Genomic DNA, 15,749 nt, shown 5'->3' on the forward strand with positions numbered 1-15,749 from the left:
CAAAGGAAAGTGCTGGGGAGGAAGAGAGTGTAGAAAGAGCCAATGCCGATGATTTCAGGTCCTATGAGCAGAGGCATTGATCCCACTCCACACAGGGCCCCATGAGGTGGCAAGACCTTTCTTATGAGAAGCGTTGGGAGATGGTAAGATCTGCGAGCAGCAAAGAAAAACTCCTGTGCCCAAGCAGGGCCCAAGTACCAACAAGATTATGGGCTTGGGTGAGGCATGGGGCTCTATGTGTGCTAGAGACCAGACGACCTGCCCCATATGTTCTACACTACATGAGACCATCTGGGACTCCTGGAGGACCTTAGGGGTGGGAAGAGTCCCAAAGCATGACTGAGATTAATTTCCTGGCAGCAGAATTATCTGAACTAAAGATACATAGAAATGTGACACACTTTTAATGAAAAATACTGTAATTTGTAAATATACAAATTTAAATAGTTTAAACAGAGTGTACACACACACACACACACACACACACACACACATATATATATGCCTGATTCACTTTGCTGTATACCTTAAACTAATACAACATTATAAATCAACTATACTCCAATAAAAATATTTTTTAAGTGTTTTAAAATAAAACGTGGAATAGAAATGAAATTAAAATTCCCTGTCCCATCTCCACAGTCCAGATTCCCACTTCCTAGGAACAACTACCCTCAGCTATTTTAGCTGTTTCTTCTCAGGCTTACCTCCATAATCCTAAATAAGGTGTTCTTACTGTTCCTATAGTTTTTGAGTTTTATACTGTCTAAGAACTTCTCATATAGAAGATGAAAGTTCATACACACATGGACACTCACACACTTTGTCTCCCCTTTCTCCTCTAAACATATTAATAGTTATATTGCAATTTCATCATTTTGGTTATTAATAGAGCATTTACATTGTTATGACTATGCCAATTTTATTCACAGCTGAGCCAAGTAATGTATTGTAATTTCCTTTCTTGAATAATTTTTTTCTAGAATTCATACCTGCCTCAAAAAGACTTTGCTTACTTTTTTTATTTACCTATGAACCACTTATTCATTATCAGATTTTCTCACTACACAATAAGGCTCTCTCAGTGCATTCAAACATTAGGAAGTGTGTCATTTTTCTGTCATTTCTCTGCTGTGTTACACTGGATTGGAACACACTTGTCATTCTGGGGCTTCCTTTCCCCATCACTCACACATTTCCCTTTTCCCTCATTTCTTAAATTCTTTTTTTTTGTTGTTGTTGTTGTTCTTGTGGTTTTATGTTTACTTTATTCATTTACTTCACTTATTTTTTAGCGGTATCTTTTTAAAATATTTATTTATTTTGACTGCAATGGGTCTTAGCTGCAGCATGCAAGATCTAGTTCCTCCACCAGGGATAGAACCTGGGACCCCTGCATTGGGAATGCAGAGTCTCAGCCACTGGACCACCAGGGAAGTCCTCCATTGACTTCACTTTTAATGACGGCTCAGGAAGATGCAGATACTAGCAGAAAATTATACTTTCCAATCTCAGTCTTGTAGAGTACAGGTCACAGCAGCCGGTCAGAAACAGCAGCATCTGAAAAACAAGACCCTGCATGGGTGCAACAGCAATGACACATGTAAGAGAAGCATCTCCTCCAGCTGTTGCTGACTCCAACCATCTGCACAATGGTTGACTCCACAGCCAAATGTAGAGTCCTCTTACATTCTAGTAACACATTAATTTGGGGCTGTAAATATCACATTATATAAACCCTAACATCATTCTGTAAGTTCTGGAAAGCAGTTCTCAGTCTAATGGGAAAGTAAGTGCTCACATGATTGTGGGTCATTCATCTCTAAGAACCAAAGCAGCCCCAATGGGTTGTTAGCAGCCCCAGAGTGGGACATTTTGAGCAAAACCACACTGTAATGGACTGAGGTACATAAAATGTGCTGACATCTATGAGTTCATAAAGACACAAGAAATTAAACCCCCCCAAAACTCCTTGGTTATCTTTGGAGGATGCTCATCCTTCTGAAAACCAGTAAATAAAAGGAAAGAATCAGATATCCTGCCGTTTCTGAAAACAATAACAAAAAGCTGTATTTCAGGTCCAGCAACAGATGGAAAGGGAGAGTTCTTTAAAAAAAAAAAAAATTATTTGGCTGCTGTGCTGGGTTCTAGTTGTGGCATGCAGGATCTCAGATCTTTATCGCAGCATGTGGGATCTTTTTTAGTTGCAGTATGTAGGATCTAGTTCTTTGCAGTATGGGCCACCAAGACCTGGGTTTGATCCTTGAGTTGGGAAGATCCTCTGGAGAAGGGAATGGCTACCCAGTCCAGTATTCTTGCCTGGAGAATCCCATGGACAGAGGAGCCTGGTGGGCTACAGTCCATGGGGTCACAAAGAGTTGGACACGACTGGGTGACTTTCACTTCATGTGTGGGATCTAATTCCCTGACCCGCGGTCAAACATGGGCCCCCTGCATTGGGAGCACAGAGTCTTAGCTACTGGAACACCAGGGAAGTCCTGAGAGTTCTGTTTAAAAAACATACCCACTAATGTATGAGGAAGGAGTAAATAAGTGCAGCCCCTAAGGAAACAATGGATCCAGGCAATGATCATCACCGGTTACTAAAACCAATTACTGAAAACTGATAGGGATCTTTGTAATGGAGTGGTTGTAATTGCTGAGTATGAGAATGTGTGCCAGGGTCAGTGATAGGGTGGGGCCGTGGTAAATTCTATCTGAAGTCATTCAAATTCAATGCCAGAGAGAGAGAGAGAGAATGAGAGAGTATGAACCAACACTAGAGACTAAAGAGCATAGGCCTAGGCTATATCCTTTAGCCAAAGTAGTGATCCCCACTGCAGACCTGAACCTGTACTTGAGCCATATCTCAACTTTTTTCCAGAGGTATTAATTCAACTTTTGGCCATTTCCACCTCTTGGACAGTCAGTAGAGATTTCTAGCCTCTAGTCAGAATGGATTAAAGAATACTATGCTTATTGAACGGACAAAGCAAGAATTGGTAGGAAACGCCCTACCAGGAAAAAGGCAGTCCCCTGGGGAGTCTGTCTGTGTTGATTTAATGATAAAGAATCTGTACACCAAAGGTGTCAGCCAGACCGGAAATTCCTTCTGGTGGAGAGTCAGAAGTGCCCCAGTTGAACTGATAGGCTGTGGCCACATTGATTGGCTCCAAAGGGCATCCTTATACACATATAGGCAAAGGGCATATCTAAACTTTGCAGTCACTGGAGACTTTCCTGCCCTCTGAAAGGGAGTGGAAGGAAGCAGGTGAAAGGCCTAAGAAAGTGGCAGAAAACCTACCTCTTCTTTCCTCCCTGTGATCAATTGATTTTTATTCAATTTAAAGATAATTCTGAGATTCTTCCTAAATACTAGAGAAATGTCAAAAGTTGGTAGAAATTATTTATTTTTTAAAAATGGGATTTTTGCTCTGTTTCAGGATCTTGCCAAAAGGATTATTAATTTATTTGGTGGGTTAGTAGAAAGACTGAGTGTGTCAACTTCTGCACAGTCAAGAACAAACACTTCTTGAGAGTATGATGTAAAGAACCATGCCAATCCCTGTGGTAAGACAGACATAAGTAAGATGCAGTTCCTGCCCTGCCAGATCTTAAAATATAGTTGAAAATCTGAGATTGTAAAATAACACTGTAAGACATAATGTGGTAAATGTAAATGACTGTGAAATTTAGGAAAGGCAGAGATGGACACACAAAACTTCACAAAAGACCGGGGGATTGACTCTAGCTTTGAAGGGTGGTCTGAATTTCAGTAGGCGTTAAAGGGAGACAAAGCTTTATTCCCATCTAATTCTTCCATGGTATACTAGATGTTGTCAGGGCATGAATGTCTTCATTCCCTCCGAAGAAACTGCCTTGCCCAAAGGCTCTTCTAGGCAGTCGTGTTTCAATGCCTGCGACCCCCATTCCAGCAGGTTAGGCAAGAGGTGGTTCCCTGTCACTCCCAGTGCAGTTTGACTAGTACAGCCTGGCTTAGATAGACATTCTGAGCCCATGAAAGTCTTCTTTTTGATAATTTAAATGGAGGAACATAAAAGAGCTCAAGTTAAACAATGCCACGTGTGCTCAGTCGTGTCTGACTCGGTGACCCCACGGACTGTAGCCTGCTAGGCTCCTTTGTCCTTGGAATTTTCCAGGCAAGAATACTGAAGTGGGTTGCCATTCCTGAACCAGGGATGGAACTTGCTTCTCTTGTGTCTCCTGCATTGGCAGGTGGATTCTTTACCACTAGCACCACCTAGGAAGCCCAAAAGGATGCCATATGTAAGTCAAAGTTATGAAGGAAAGAGGGTGGTGCCAGGTTACCTTGGAGCATGAGGGCTTTCTGGTTCCAGTAACAGGTCTTCTCATAATCCTCCACCTCTAAGTGACTTGAAGTAGATGCAATGGATAACTGTTCCTTAACAAAATTATCTGATAAAATTCTATGGACAAGATGAATGGAAATAGTGGCAAAGTTTTTTTCTCTCTTAGCTCTGAGACTGTCTTGGTACAAATAATTTGAAAGTCATTTTAGTAATTATAAGGTGAACGTTGGCCTTGCATTTGTATGTGAGAGGATTTGGCAAATGGTGTAAGTTAGTCAGAACTTCCGGTTTCTCTCTGTTTTACCTCCAACTTCTTTCCCACCCTCCTTTATTTCTTGTCTCACAGATGAAATGAGAGCAATGAGAAATTAGGTGGGAAATAAAATCAAACCAAGTATAGAGTGAACACACAACTGTGTCTGGATGTAGCCTACAAATTTGCTTCTGAGCGTCAAAGTACCTGAAGGGAAACCTGGTTAATAACAACATTTTTAGTATTTGCCATAGAAGCAAAACAGTTGAAGCTCAACAGAAATTTCTCTCATGGGTCCTCATAAAGGGAATACCATTCTCAACCAGCAGATGACGGGTGGCTCTTACAAAAATCCTGCTAAGGAGGGGACTCTGTCCTTGTTTCAAGTATGAAGACTTTGAATGGTTGATTTGATCCAAGGGGGGGAAAAAAATCTAAGGGGGAGGAAACATAACATGCCTAAGAAGAGTGAATGGCTTTCCAGTCCTCAAGGCAATCTTTGACGAATAGCATTCCTCACAACTGCATTTTGATAAGAATTAAAGGGCAGAGGACTTCCCTGTAGCTCAAATGGTAAAGAATCTGCCTGCAATGAAGGAGATCAGGGTTCAATCCTTGGGTCGGGAAGATCCTCTGGAGAAGGGAACGGCGATCCACTCCAGTATTCTTGCCTGGAGAATCCCATGGACAGAGAAGCCTGGTGGGCTACAGTCCATGGGGTCGCAAAGAGTCAGATGCAACTGAGCGACTAACACATATAACATAAAAGTGCAGAGAGACAGCCATTAAAAAGAATACATTCAAATCAGTTCTAATGAGGTGGATGAAACTGGAGCCTATTATACAGAGTGAAGTAAGCCAGAAAGAAAAACACCAATACAGTATACTAACACATATATATGGAATTTAGTAAATCGGTAAAGATAACCCTGTATGCGAGACAGCAAAGAGACACAGATATATAGAACAGTATTATGGACTCTATGGGAGAGGGCAAGGGCAGGATGATATGGGAGAATGGCATGGAAGCATGTAGATTATCATATGTGAAACGAATCGCCAGTCCAGGTTTGATGCATGTTACAGGCTGCTCGGGGCTGGTGCACCAGGATAACCCAGAGGAATGGGATGAGGAGGGAGGTGGGAGGGGGGTTCTGGAAGGGGAAAACATGTACACCCATGGTGAATTCATGTCAATGTATGGCAAAACAAATACAATATTGTAAAGTTAAAAAATAGAAAATTAAAAAAAAAAAAAGTGTAGAGAGGGACTTCCCTGGTGGCACAGGGATAGAATCTGCCCATCAGTGCAGGGGACACGGGTTCAACCCCTGGTCCAAGAAGATCCCACATGCCTGGAGCAACTAAGCCTGTGCACCACAACTACTAAGACCCAGTCTAGAGCTTGCTAGCAGCAACGACCGAGCCCACATGCTGCAACTACTGAAGCCTGTGAACCTAGAACCTGGGCTCTACAACAAGAGTAGCCTCCATAATGAGAAGCCTGTGCACTGTGACCAAGAGTAGTCCCTGCTCGCTGCAAATAGAGAAAAGCCCACACAAAGCAACAAAGACCTAGCACGGTAAAAAATTAAAAAAAAAAAAAAAATTAGAAAAAGGGGAGGGGGCAGAGAGACTGTATCCTGAAGGATAGAAATTGTATACAGCTGACAACAGCAGATGTGTATTTCTGACATTTTGGTGTTGTGGGCAGTCAATGGTGTTAGTGTCATAGTTGGCATCACTTTCTGGAAGCAAGGGGCCAAACGTGGGAGAGGAGAAACCAGAAGATCTTCCAGTTTAGGTGAAGTTCCCAGCTGAATGTCTGAGCAGATGTGGGGGTGCTGATGACGTCATAGAGGCCTGTTGGAGACTGGACTCACTTCCTTTTGGGCTGACTGCGGACTCTGCGGTGTACACTTTGTGGAAGGCCTTAGAGCCTGCAGCAGTGTGGGTAACTGTTTACAGCTAAGTAATTTGGTAACATTTCTTGGCAAGTTGTTCTCCATTTTCTTACAATTATGCTAATGCAATGTTTATTTTGTCTATTTTTAAATGTGTAAAACATACTGAATGCCTGGCCCTTGTCCATCCAGGAGAAAGCAACGGAAGCACATGAGGAAAATATTATGCAGAGCTTTTTTTCGGCAAACTGATTTATTTAAAAATCAACAAAGTGGCTAATGGAACTTTAGGGTAGTAATTTCACATTTATATTACCCTTTAATGAGCCCATGTGGTTTCTTTAAAATCTATATTACCTGTGTAAAGAAAACCTATTCATTAGAAGCCCAGTCTCTGATTTCAATAACAGAGAAAATATTCATATCCCACAGAGACCAATTCTAGTGAGCTTTAAAATTCAAGATATTTAACTTTATGAATATAAGACTTTATTATCAACACTTATTTCCCATGCTGTCAGCTGAAAGAATATGTTGACCACCTATTGTAACTAGTTTAACTGGTAAATGATTGAGACATTAATGGATAAAACAACAGAGTTGTTAATATTTTTCCTAGGAAAATAACTTTCATGCTTATATTAGGCATATTTGTAAATAACCATCTTACTGTCTGAGGTTTTAGTATATAACTTTATAAATAATTTATAAATAAAAATGTATATGTCAATTCCAGTTGGCTAAGTCTATATTTTTATGTTAAATCATAGAAGGAGAAAGTTTAATTGGCCTAATTAATTATCATCAACTTCTCTCACTCGGCTTTTTGGGTCAGGCTAAGACTAAGTTGTTGACCAGCCTATGGTTTGGATCCCACTCCTGATCCACTCAGTAATCATCCTTAATTTTTTTGTTTTTGGCTGCCCCACTAGGCATGTGGGATCCCAGTTTCCTAGTTTCCCAACCAGGGGTCAAACCGGCACCTCCTGCAGTGGATGCGCAGAGTCTAAACCACTCCCCCCACCCCACCCCCCGCAGAAGTCCCAATGATCATCCATCCTTTGTTCAAAGAAAAGTCCGGGATCACAGTAAGGGAGTGTGAGCAGAGTGGTTTCTGCCGTAAGAGGATGCAGGAGTTGCATGCATCATGATTGATGTATTTCACATGAGAACGGTCCAATCTTTCTGTATTATTAACAACATTGATACACAGCCTTGTTATACACTTGTCCCTGTTTTGCACTTGTCCATTAACTTAGTTAGGATGAATTTCCAGAAGAGTAACTGTTGAGTCAATGGGTATAAAATTTTTTAATTTTGCTACCTATCTTGTCTCATTTTTACCATTTTATTTCTCTTGGTCTCTTAATATTTCAATTATTGAACACTGAGAATATAATACTCCCTCTCTTCATGTGTGTAAACATTTAAGAAATAAAAGTTTCACTTCTGTAATTAACTCGCAAATATGGTTGAGTCTTACAACCTCGTGCTTTTCCTTTTTTTTTCTATGAAACTGTTTTTGAAAGAATTTTAATATTATTTTGGGAAATATTCCTATTTCTAGATTTTTTTTTTTTTTTTTTTTTACTTCAAGAAAAGTTAAGACAGCCTGACTGCTGCTAGGGAGATTACAATCCGAGAAAGAAGGAAAGATAAAATTCCAGGTGCTCTTTTTCACTTAATTTGGCAAATTTTGTAAAAGAATAATTAAAAAAAAAAAACCAAACTGGTCTCAGCATGGTGGAACAGCTGACAAAGTTTGAAAAGTTGAGCCTGGCTCTTCTCTCAGGAAAGACTCTGCCCTGCCTGCCCAAGTGGCTGGTCTGAGGGATCCTGTTTCTGTGGGCATCCCTGGTCACAGTTCAGGGAGGAGAATTCTTCCCTGCGCTTTTCTTTATACTTCTCGTGGTGTAGAGCTTCTCATATTGAGAGGGCAGAGGAGCACCTGGGCATTTATGCAAAGTAGAGATTTCTGTGCTCCCATCTCTGAGATGGTCTATCTACATAGTTCCGGGGCCCAGGGATCTATTCGTTTAAAAAGTTCCTCAGATAACTGGCCCAGGTGCTTGATAAACCACACTTTGAGAAAAATTGCTTCAGGGACTTAATGGGTACTTTTGGGGTGAGAGGAAATGAAAATTAAAAGTTTTCTATTTAAAAAGAGTTTGTTCTATTTTAAAAAATTGTTATGCTCCTCTTTGTTTTAGTAAGTCAGTTCTGGGTCTTATCAAGCAACTCTCTTAAAGAGTGTATTGAACTCTGTCTCTCCAATACTTTGCAAACAAGAATGGCAATTGTGCTAAGTCACTTCAGTTTTGTCCGACTCTTTGTGACCCTATGGACTGTAGCCCAGCTGGGTCCTCTGTCCATGGGATTCTCCAGGCTAGAATGCTGGAGTGAACTGCCATGCCCTGCTCCAGATTTCCCCACCCTGGAATTGATCCTGCATTGACAGACGGGTCTTTACCACTGGCACCACCTGGGAAGCCCAAAAATGCAATTGGCCCTAGCTTTTTCCTATTATCCATCCTATTTAATTGACTCTTCTGTCTCCTAGTCTTCCATTCCTGAATCCTCTGGTTCTCCCTCTGGACCATGCCAGAATCCACTGAGGAGCTCTACAGTTTCTCCCGATGATCCTACTTTAGGAATTAGTATTTCGAAAGACTAGTCGCTGTAACAGGTCAAGGAGTATATGGGGAGGTCATTTGGCTGTCTGCCAGGAAAGGACCCGGCTGATGTTATCTGGGCTAATTAGAGCCTGGCTCTTTGCCTTGAAGGTTCAGATATTTGATTTTGTCAACAAACAAGACTGGATTTGGTCTGTGAGCAGGCAGGTTCACTTTAACCAAAGTCACAGCCGGTGGTACACACAACCAGCCTGCCACATATTTGTTTACAGTTAGAAAGGAACTGGAATATTTGCACTCCAGTACTTTGGGAAGTCCAATCACAATCAGAACTTGCTTCCTGGGTAAGAAATCAGAATAAAGGAGGTTCAATACATAATTAGCTTTCTGGGTACCTTAAGGCTGGTGCATTCATTGCCACAACTGAGATAGCCTTGCTAATCTTGCTGCCTGGATAGCTTATGGAGGGATACATTAATTTTGTAGATTTGTTTATGCTATCAGTTGTTTTACTCTGACCAGAGAACTATCCTTTTTCTTCAAAATGACTTTACCTATCTCTGCTTCCCTCCTTCTTTGTTTTGTTACTTTCTCTCTTTTTGTATATATTTACAGGTAATTTTTATTATCCTTTTCCCAAATTATAGCTTAGAGTAGGATGTAAGTGATGCAGTTTACAATTACTGGGTCAGGCGCTTCACAGTTGTGTCTGCACTGCTCCCGGTTTCCTCTTGATTCTCATCTTGACACTGCAAACAGACTTTACTATTTGTATCTTGTTACAGAAGAAAACCTATTTTCTATAATTAGAGAGCTGTGTTGTCCAATATGGTAGCCACTAGCCGCACATGGTGGCTATTTAGATATATTTTAAAAATCTGGGGAATTCCCTGGTAGTTCAGTGGTTAGGACTCTGAGCTTTCACTGCTAAGGGCACAAGTTCAATCCCTGTTCAGGGAACTAAGATCTTGCAAGCCGCATGGCACAGCCAAAAAAAAAAAAAATCAGTTTCTTTGTTGCACCAGACACATTTCAAGTGCTCAAGGTTTAGGTAGGGATTCCCTATTGGACAACACAGATATAGAACATATCCATCATTGCAGGAAGTTCTTATTTAACAGTACTGGTCCACAGACTCCTACATGTAAGTGAGAGGATCCTTAAATATCTCATATGCCAAAAACAAAAAAAATGGGGTGTTTTAATTGTTTGTTTGGTTTGGTTTGGTTTGGTTGAGGACTCAGTTGCTAATGAGATTTGGCAGTTTATAACTAAGTCCAGTGATACATAAAATTGAAGTATGTGGGTCTTTCTGCCACTACCGCAACCTCCCATTTCTTCTTCAGACTCCCTGGTGCAAAGTAACAGAAACCTACTCTGACTAGCTCAAGTAAAAAAGGGGATTCAGTTCAAAGCTGCAGGATCATCCAAGGACAGGAGAACAGCTCAGCCTGGAACCAAACTAGAACCTAAGACTTAGGTGTTATCAGCACTCCATCTGCTCCTCTCTTTGGACCTGCCTCATTTTGGTTTCTCTCTGTAGACCAGCTTACACTGCTTTTCTCCATAATACAGCAAGTGTGACCACCAATAGCTCCTGAGGTTATATTTCCTTCACTCAATATGCCAGCTAGGCTGAGGCTAGACTCTTTCAGTGCTCATTCCAATCATCTTTAGGAAGGTGTTCATTGGCCTAGCTTGGTTCAGGTGTCTATTCCTGGTCCAACTGGCTGTGACTGGGGGCAAGTTCAACTATAGCTACATGAAGCCTTGCTTCCATTGCCATGTGGTTTAGAGGGTAAGACAGGAGCCAGGACAAGACACAGAGCTTGGCAGCCAACCACATGGGAGGCCACTGCAAGTCTCACTCTATGTTTTGGTGGTCCAAGACTCCCCTCTTTAGTCATTCACCTGAGCTTCCCTGAGAAAATAAAGAATGGAAACTTCACTGATTGGGGATCAAATGCATTTAGTTCTAACCCCTGCTCTGTTACTGATCAGCAAAGTGGTTTGGCACATGACCTAAACTCTGTCTCAATTTCTATTAAGAAGGGAATTTTTTGTATGTATCTCAAAGGAAAGTAAGCACTGAGAGCTCTATAGTCCAGCACTACCTATAAACTAGACAATACCTCTCACTTGCAGGTTTTGAATTATAGCTTGGCAGCAACAGGGGATTATTTATGACTCCTCTCATTTTTTTTTTTTTTAAAACCCTCCCCCCACCCCCCACCCAGCACACACACACACACACATTTGCAACAAGTCAAACTTTGCTAAATTCTCTAAACACTCATGAAATTTCCAGAATTGATGACAAAATACTTAATATATATTACATTGATTTTTGAGTTTATTGAAACTTAAGCTGAAAATTCAAACATTTGTGGCATCACTTTTCTTTATTTTACCCTTTCCAGCTATTCCTTTTTGCTTTCTTCGTCTTACTTCCATTTCAACTGCACAGAGCCTAAGTTAAAACCTGAAGAAAAAAATTGCTATGTGACATTCAGGAAGAGGAAGTTACTAGTTTTTAAACATCTGGTTCTCATCTTACTTAAAATGGGAATTGGAATCTTGTAGACCCAATATTGATTTGGCAGTAAAGAGGAGAATGAAGTCCCAAGGAGGAAGTCTAGTCAGTGAGGGGGAAGGAACTTCGCACTGGCAGAAATAGTAGCATTAAACTAATAAGGGGAGTAAAGTGCAAGGGAGGAGGATTGGCAGGAAAAAGATAAAAGTGCTCTGAGAAAGTTAAAGAGCATCATCATCATCATCATTGTGACAAGTAGAAATCAATGAAAAGCTACAGGAAAAAATGCGATGGGAAAAAAATAGTTCCAATTCTTTTGTGAAACTGAAGAAACTTCTAGCATCTGACTTGCTGCTTAAAAATATTTCAAACAAATAATTGTTGATATTTCAAAAAAATATTTGTTGTTGTGGATCAAGGAAGCAGGAAGAAGAGAACCATCTAGCTTAACCAGTTTCTCTTTCTAATGGAAAAGAGCAGAAACTATAAATGAAAACAGAAGTCTGTTGCTATGCTTGATAAACATTTATTTGACTTTTCTTCCCCATACTTCATAAAAATAAAATGAATTTACACTGAACATTTGCACTTCACCCTATCTTTTTTGCTTCCATGTTCTTCATAATTAATATTAGTATGACAAGTTTGTGAAAGTCGTTCAGTCATGTCCAATTCTTTGTGACCCCATGGACCGAAGCCCATCAGCCTCTTCTGTCCATGGAATTCTCCAGGCAAAAATAGTGGAGTGGGTTGCCATTCCCTTCTCAGCAATTGAACCCAGGTCTCTCGCATTGTAGGCAGATTCTTTATCATCTGAGCCACCAGGGAAGCCTGTTATTAATAGGCTGTATTAGTAGGTCACTATCAATAGATCATCAAATGGAGACAAGAAGAAAGCATTTGCCTCAAACCATTTATCAGATCAGAGGGCAGAACTGGTCTTCAAATTTATAACCTTTAAATTCTTTATATTATTTGAGACATCTATAACTACTGAATTAGAAATTCTAGACCACCCCATACCAGTTATTTTGCATCTTGTATCTGTGCTTAATGGAAGTTTAGAATGCGTAAGGCCACCATACCCCCCTCTGTACCTCCACTCTTAATCATTTGGAATTTTAACATCCACACACGCACACACTCACACTGTGGTCTTGCTCAGCTCTTACTGACAGCCAATATGGTAGAAGGAGACCATGCAAAACCAATGTAATAGCTATTTACTAACCAATACTTAAACTTACTTTTCAACAGTGATGCAGACCATCTGTATGTAGGGATTATAATATTCATCACCAGGCTTCCCTGGTGGCTCAGTCGGTAAAGAGTCTGCCTACAATGTTTGAGACCTGGTTTCAATCCCTGGATTGGGAAGATCCCCTGGAGAAGGAAATAGCAACCCACTCCAGTATTCTTGCCTGGAGAATTCCATAGACAGAGAAGCCTGGCAGGCTACAGTCCATGGTGGGGTCACAAAGAGTTGGGCAGGACTGTGTGACTAACACTTCATTACCTCACCATGATTATTTTTTCTAGGGCCTGTATTCTGTGTCCATTCAATTCTGTTTCTGAGATAAAGAACCATTATCATTTGTTTCAGGGCTTTTTGTTTTATGTTATACAATCAATTTTACTTATAATTTCTGAAAATCCTTAAGTAGGCCTGCAAAACCATAGCTTAGTGTGTACCTTCCCACCTGCATCAGATCTATGCGAAGGTACCCTGCTCAGTTTCACTTGAGTTTTTTTTTTTTCTCTTTTTCTTCTTCTTTTTTTTTCTTTTTTTTTTTTCACTTGAGTTCTAACCTGTACCTTTGAGGCCAAGGCCTTCGGAATTCAAGGGAAAAGTGAATTTTAATTTGGTACATTTTGTACTTTGATGAAAAATGAAAAAAAAAAATCCTCAAAGCTTGATGGGTTCTAGTCACATGTGCCTGTCACTATTTCTCAAACCACTGTACACAAAACTACAGGCACAAAAGGTCCTTCACTCTAAAAACAGATTCCTGGGGAAAGCAAATCAAAAGAACAGGGGAGAGGATAAAATGTTTGATTTTTCAAGTCTATTTACTGTCCAGTTGATTCTGGTGTTTAGGCCTTTAATCGTGTTACCAGTAATTATTTCTATGGTTGATAAAATGAATACTGTATATTTATTTATCATTAATTGCAGTTTGAAGTCACTTTAAAAAAAGATCTTATTTTGGCTTCTAAAATTGGTTTCTTCTTGCTAGACACGAGCCAAGCGCCCAGAGCTGACCAGATTGCTCACTCTCAAGATTGTCCCGTCTTCCACACTAGACCTTCAGCCGGGCCTTCTGACTGTTCTCGAGGTTAGAAAACCTGTCCCCCAGTCTCGCAGATGCTGTTCTCCCCCCACTGGCTCTGCACAGAACATCATTATCTTTGCTGAGCTTCTGTCTCTATGGCAATAACAGATGGGAAGGGCTGCGGAATTATTCATGTTCTGGAAAGGAGGCAGTCAAGGAGAGGAAGGTGGGGGGTGGGAGAGGGGGCACGACCTGGGAGCGCGGCGATGGGGGTGGGAGGAATGGAACTTGGGTGTGCAGGGAATGAGAGGCTTATAAACCTAAGGTAGGCCCGTTGGGAGGAAAAGAGGAAAAAAAAAAAAATCTATGAGCACAGGAGTATTCCCAGTCGGCTGGCTCCAAACGTGGATCCCATGAGTGACCTCGAAGCAGTAAAACCAGAAGAAATTGGACGAAAATGCGCAAAAAGGAAAAAAAAAAAAAAGGGCGTGGAGGACAAAGCCAAGTCTTCTGAATTCGGTGCACTGAGATCTGGGGGTACTATTTCAGTTCCTAATTTTGCGGTGGGGTGGAAAAAAGGGGTTTTTCTCGGTGTTTCAAAATATGACGGAGCAGCTCAGCAGAGTTGAATATGCTAATCGACCACAGAGGAACACCGACCAGGGAGACGACTCTGTCCGGCTCCGAGGGTCACAGCCGAAAGCGCTTCAGTCATCGCTTTCCTCGTCTCATCTCCTGTTAGCCTCCAAAACAAAATCCCAAACCCCTCAGGAAACACTGTAGAAGCATGTAATTTCTAGCTCCCTTTTGGAACCGAGAGAGCAGTCTGGTGAGGGGGTGGGGGGAGGGAGGCTGAGAAGTAGAGACAAAAATGTTTTCTCTCGGTTTTGCCAGAACTTCTGCCAGCCCTCGAGCCCGGCCCGATGGCGGAGGAGGTCAGCCCGGGGAAGGCGTCTGGGCGGAGGCCGCTCGGGCAAGGCGGGGGCCGCCGGGGTGGGGCGGAGCGCAGCGCCGGCAGCTGGCGGGGCGGCTCTCGGGCGGGAGGCCCCGCGGGGGCGGGGGGCAGCCCCCGCGCGCAGGGCGCACACGGGGGGCGCGGCCGGGCGGCCGCCATCCGGCTGCCTCCGGGGCGGGGCGGCCCAGCTGCGGCCCCGCGGGGGGAGGGTCGCCTGTGCCTGACTTCGGGCCGCGGCGCTCGGCAGGGCGGGCCTTGCCTCCGCCCTGCCGGCTGCTGGGGTCGCGCACAGTGCACCGCGCGGTCGCCCTGCCCCCCTCTCTCCGTGTCGCGCGGCGGCCGAGCGACCAGGGCGCCCCCGGGTCTGGCCCGTCTCCACGGAGCGGCGGGTGGGGCGGGGGCGGGGCGGTGGCGGCCCCAGACAGCCGGCTAGGCGACTCGAGGAAGGAAGGAGGGAGGGCGGCGGTGGGGGTAGGGCGGGGAGGGAACATCCTGTCTGCGCCGGGTGCACCGCAGACAGCGCCGCGCGCCAGCCGCCCAGACGGCGCGCGGGGCCAGGAGTGCCGGGCGCGCGCCTGGGGGGAGGGGCGCGCGCGCCAGACGACAGGCCGGGGGAGCCCTAGGGAGCCAATATAGGGCAGACGGCGCGCGCGTCCCCGAGGGGCTAGGAGCCGCGAGGCGGTGGCGGCGGGCTCGCGCGCGCGGTGCCGCCGCTGGCTCAGTTTTCCTCTCCTCCCCTCCCCCCCGCGCCGCCCTCGCTCTCCCCCGGGCGGCCGGAGACGGCGGCGGCGTCTGCGGGAAGCCGTGTGTCTCCGCAGTGACGTGGGCGGGCCGAGGGCTCGGTGACGTCAGAGGGCTGTGTGTAGC

Source organism: Giraffa tippelskirchi, chromosome 2 (genome assembly GCF_054371585.1).
Source record: "Giraffa tippelskirchi isolate mGirTip1 chromosome 2, T2T-mGirTip1v1.2.pri, whole genome shotgun sequence".
NCBI classification, from domain to species: Eukaryota; Metazoa; Chordata; class Mammalia; order Artiodactyla; family Giraffidae; genus Giraffa; species Giraffa tippelskirchi.